Source organism: Salvia splendens, chromosome 13 (genome assembly GCF_004379255.2).
Source record: "Salvia splendens isolate huo1 chromosome 13, SspV2, whole genome shotgun sequence".
Taxonomy (NCBI): domain Eukaryota; kingdom Viridiplantae; phylum Streptophyta; class Magnoliopsida; order Lamiales; family Lamiaceae; genus Salvia; species Salvia splendens.
In genome coordinates, this window is record NC_056044.1 from 28,015,744 (window position 1) to 28,021,743 (window position 6,000).

The window sequence follows — 6,000 nt, forward strand, 5'->3', positions numbered from 1 at the left end:
AATAGAAGAATACAATATCTCCTATTTATAAGACTATAATGAATTAGGGAATAAGAAATAAAGATACTACGAATATATGGAAAGATATGTTAACTAAATAAGAGAGATTTGAGGATATTCTTGAGATATTCAAGTATCAACTCCCCCACGGTTCAAATTCACCTTGTCCTCAAGGTGGAAACCACGAAGCAACGATGAGAGTTGAAAGCCAACAATTGTTGCGAGATGTCTCCCCCTGGATCAAACGCACAACGAATAGCTGAACGTCTCCCTTCATCCGTATCAAATTCCTCCGTATCAAAGTTGTGGAGTAAAGCAGCTAATTTATCTCTTGCAGCTGCTACATTTCTTTTAGCTTCTGCTATTTCTTCTAGAGCTTTTTGGACATTGCTGTGCTTCTTCCCAATCTCTAGGAGATATACCTTTTTTGTTTTCTGCTTCGGATCGTCGTCGCGATCAATCACATGATCTTGCTTCCTCTTCTTGTCATCGCCGCCGCCCGCCGCCGTAGACATGTTAATTAAGATCACACGCTTTGGCTCCAATTCATCATCAAAATCGTAAGCGTCCACACCATCAACGTCACAGTACTCCTCCGCGTAATCACAAACCACGTAATTAATCGTCATCTCACCCGGATGAGTCATCGGTGGAGACACCGACATCGCCTGAATCGCGAGTACATCACTCGCTGACACGAAATCGCGCGGCGTCGGTGCATCGTCATCCACGTCCACGTCTGTTTCGTCGTCGTCATCTTCAGTAGAAACCGGTTCCCGATCGTCGTCGGAAACTGAATCGGCTGTGATGTTTGCCTCTTCGTTGTCGTAGGAGTACAGATCCTCGTCGTCAGACTGAGACGCGTTGATGAGCTTCCACGCCGACAGAACTTCGTCGCCGACGAACGACGCCCCATAACGCTGTCCCCGGCTCGACGGGCCGCCAAACCCTAGCAGCGGCTGCTGAGTAACAGCCGTCGCCGCTGTCATCACGGGTCTCTCGCGTGCGGAGTTCCCTCTGCCCAAATTCCAGTCGGTGTAGGGGGGTCGGGGTCAGGCCAAGGCGGCGACTGAGAAATTGCAGCACGTCGCTCCAACTCGTCCATCCGAGCCTCGAGGCAAGTCAACGAAGCTAGTATATGTTCAAAAGCCAACGCCGGCGTAATCAAAGCGCCCGACGACGTTGTAAAAGACCTCAGTACGTTACTGCCGCCGTCGGCAGTCACGACGATCGGCTCTGTGCGGCTCTCCACACGATTCGCCATGAAAGAATGAGTTCGACAATGAAAGCGCCAGTTGTTAAGGGTTAAGTTCCCTTAACACGATAAAAGGCAGTCGCCGGAGCTTTGCCGGTCGATCAAACCAAGATTTAGGATTGCAAAAAGATAAAAGACGATAAAAGCTAAAAAGATAATTTCATATTTCTTGATTGGAATAGAAGAATACAATATCTCCTATTTATAAGACTATAATGACTTAGGGAATAAGAAATAAAGATACTACGAATATATGGAAAGATATGTTAACTAAATAAGAGAGATTTGGAGATATTCTTGAGATATTCACGTATCACTCAACCTATCATAAAATCCAAAATATCCAACTCATAATGTTTTTACTAAACCATCCTGAATTTCATTTACTCATGGTCATGGGTGAAAATTCAATGGCTGAATTTTGTATATGTCGACGAATTTTGCATTATATTTTTCAATTGTTTTAATTACAACATGATCTTTTCGTTTTCAAATTACAAAAATAATTGGAGGTGATTTGGCAGTGATAAGAGCATATTAATTGGTTTGAATCGGATCACATGTGACGTGAGAGATTGTAACAAAATCACTTTGTAAGCCCACAGATTTTGGCTTCCAGTTGGCACAATTGTTTATGAATTTTATTAGTAGGAGTATTTTTTTATCAACTACTATATCTATAAATATATTGTCGTCAGAGAGTAGTTTGGTGTAACTTGACAGTTTGGAATTTGGATCATCATATGCATGCACCATGCACCTCCTCATCCAAATGCTTGGGGTATATAGAATATGAAATGCTAAATATTTTAAATATTACACATAACTACACGAGAGATGGATAAATATTAGTGCTTCAAATGAATATAATCTAAAACCAATTAGTAATGAGATAGTTATACTTTTATTTTAAATTAGATGTATATTATTGGATTAGTTATTTTTTTTTTCAATTTATGTTCTACTGTCGTGGTCAACTAAATTTGGCTCATAACCGATAACTCGTTTTGATATCAGGATAGAAATTCATGAGTTCCATCTTAAAATCAATTAATGATCAGAGAAGAGGTATATGAAACTTATATAATGATTTTAGTTCTCTTTTTACACGAACGTAAGATAGTTATATTTATAGTTTTAGTTTTAGTTTCAGTTTCAGTTTCAGTTTCAGTTGTTAAACCAATGTAAGACATCAACAACGGAAGAGGATGTCAAATTCAGTGGACGAGATGGTAGAGGGATGCTTTGCAAGGAGTTTGGAATCACCAAATCCGAAATAGGGTAAATTTTACCGAGGCCATTTATCGAGTCATCAAAACCATGATTTATGTTTCACTTCAATATTCCCCATTTTCATCAATCTATTTAATTAAACTAATTAATAGATGTCGTTGACAAATTATAATATAAATAAATAAGATTAAACGACACTAATCTCGATCAATGCGATCTCAATTGTTACGCCAAATTTTATTTAAATTGGAGTAATTAATATGATTATTTAGTAAATAATTTATGGCCTTTAATAAATACTTATTACATATAAACGGTCATTTAAAATAGAAAATGAGGTCAAAGAAAGATTTGAAGGCGTGGAGCTGAAATCAAGAAGAGAATCCTATAAACAAACCACCGGAATCTCAACGCTACCTAATTTATCCCAATTTATTATCCATTTATCCTATGATTAATCAGCATTTTCTCCTTATCCATACCTAAGTTATAGGAATAGTTAATTTCCTTAAATGACCCGAGAATCTCCAGTTGAAGAAATAATATGGATAAGTTCAAAACTCTTGACCCCACTATTCCCCTTTCGCTTTACCTTTTACTCTTTAAGGGCATCCACAGTGAGGCGCCCTATAATCCGCCTTAGAGCATCTCCAATGGCGGACGTCCGGTCGGACATCCGGTCGGACGTCGCGACGGGCGACCAGGACGTCCGCCATTGTGGCGTTTAGGGTCGGATACGGACGTCCCGTGAGGACGTCGGGTGTCCTCGGAAGTCGGCGCGACGGGCGGGTGGACGTCCGTCATTGTGGCGTCCAGTCGGACGTCCCGTTTTTAATTTTTTTTTAAAACTCTATATATACGGCTCGTTGAATTTTATTTCATTCGCACCACTTGTGTTAACAAGTTTCTCTCTCTACATCTCTAATTTCAAGTATATCTAGAATGTCTAGTGAAAGTGATAGCGAGAATGAGTTGGAGGTCGCTGTTGAAGGTGCGATAGAGAGGCTGCTACAACAGAGGTCGCAGCGGCGGCAGCAGGCGGCGGTACCTCGGCCGATCCATCGTCGAACTCAAGTACCCCGTGACCACATTGCTGCACATATTCGGTTGTATGCGGACTACTTCGCTCCGCAACCGCGTTTTGGGGAAGCCTTATTCCGGCGACGCTTTAGTATGCATAGTCCGCTGTTTCTGCACATCGTGGGTGCTTTAGAGAGAAGATACCTGTATTTTAGGATCAGAGAGGATGCAGCTGGCAAACCCGGACTCACGCCCTTGCAGAAGTGCACTGTCGCAATCAGACAACTGGCGTATGGAGGCGAGGCCGACATGTTTGACGAGTACCTCCACATTGGCGAGTCGACAGCCGTCGAGTGTCTGCAGAATTTTTGCTCGGGCGTGAGAGCGATATTCGGGGAGCGGTATCTTCGGAGTCCGAGCCCCGAAGACTGCTAGATGCTGATAGATAGGCATGGGTCGGTGCACGGGTTCCCTGGGATGTTGGGCAGCATAGATTGTATGCATTGGGAGTGGAAGAACTGCCCCGCCGCCTGGAAGGGGATGTACACTACCGGCTTCGAAGCCAAGCATCCCACGATGATCCTTGAAGCTGTAGCTGACTACCGGCTGTGGATATGGCATGCTTATTTTGGAGTCGCCGGGTCCAACAACGACATCAACGTTCTCCAGTCGTCGCCCCTGTTCAACGCTCAGTGCAATGGCGTTGGTCCCGCCATCAGTTTCGTCGCCAACGGCAACCAGCATAATATGGGGTACTATTTGGCGGATGGGATATACCCAAACTGACCCGTCTTTGTGAAGTCAATCAAGCATCCGCTCGGACAAAAGAAGACATACTTTGCGAGCCGTCAGGAAGCAGCGCGCAAGGATGTGGAGCGGGCATTTGGTGTGCTCCAGAGTCGGTGGGCGGTTGTGAAGGGTCCTGCATGGCAGTGGTATATTCCCAACATCGGCGATATCATGTACGCATGTATCATAATGCACAACATGATTGTCGAAAATGAAGCTGCGGAACTGACTCAGTGGACCAACGAAGATGATACGGGTGCAGGTCCAAGTCACGGCGTGGCCACCGCGAATGTGAATATGGGGGTACCTCATGGAGAGGTCGCGCGGCTGCGTGCATTTGCCGACATGCGGCAAACAGATGCCCATGTTTGACTTCAGCAGTATATCATCGAAGAGGTTTGGACTCGGAGGGGTTGACGTGATAATGTATGAAGTTTTTTTTTATTAGTACGTAATTTTTTTTTTCGAATCATGTATGTTTTTTCCGATGAAGTTGTTAATTTTTCCCGTTTGTATTCTCGGTCAAATTTTATTTCCGTAAATGTTAATTGTTTTATTTGTAAATGTATGATTTTTTTTAATTGCGGGATGTCCTAGTGGGAAGGGCGATGGGAAGGGCGGATTGTGCAGGGGATGTCCTAGTGACGTGGCAGTGGGATGGGAAGTCCTAGTGACGTGCCAGGAGGTGTTTTTGGGATGTCCTAGTGGGATGTCCGCCCACTGGAGATGCTCTTATAGGGCATTCTATGTTCTGCCACATCAGCATTTCATCATCCTACTCTTCCCCCTGCAGTGAGATGCCCTATAGGCCGCCATATAGTTCACTCTAAGCATTTTATTTATTTAAATATTTAAAACACTACAAAAATTGGAAAAAAAACTTCATTTCATTAAAATTCAAACATTACACTACGAAATAAAAAAAAACTACAAATTCTCAACGGCGGTTATGGTCCCAAACTTCTTCAATCATGTCGTTCATGAGCTGAGCATGGTCTTGTTGGTTGCGCATTGAGACCTGTGTAGATAGAACCTCATTGAAGCCCATCGGTAATCCTCGAACGTGGGGCGAGACCGCTGTGCTAGAGCTAGATTCACCTTCATCATCGCCCCAATCGGTGACTCTTCCACCTTCGTGTTCGACTATCATGTTATGCAAGGTGATGCACGCATACACGACATCGGCGATGACGTCCTTGTACCAGAAGCGCGCCGCTTCGCGCTCCATTTCTGCCATGCATTCTGCCGCAGCCTCATGAACGCAATCGAATAAGGCCCGAGTCAAGGCCCGAGTAATGCCCTCCGAGATACTCCAGTTGTTGTCGGGTCACATTTTTTTCAATGAGAAAGATTGGGAGTGAAATATTGGGGTGTGGGGAAAATGAGAGATAGGAGAGAATTATTGGTATGAGAAATGGAAGAGAAATGAGGGTTTAAATAGATAAAAATTTCAAAAAAAAAAAATGAAAACGCGTTGCATCATCCGCGCTATCGTCCGCGTGATCCGCAGTGGGGCGGACGATACCGCAGACGATGCGTGTTCCGACGCCATCGTACGCGGACGATGTATAGGCCGCGAACGATGCATCGGGTATCGTCCGCATGGCTACAGTGGCGGACGATAGCCCGCCCGATTCGGCTGCCTCCAGTGTGATGCTCTAAATCTCTTCTCCCACAAATTTCTAACACAGACAAAGCCACAA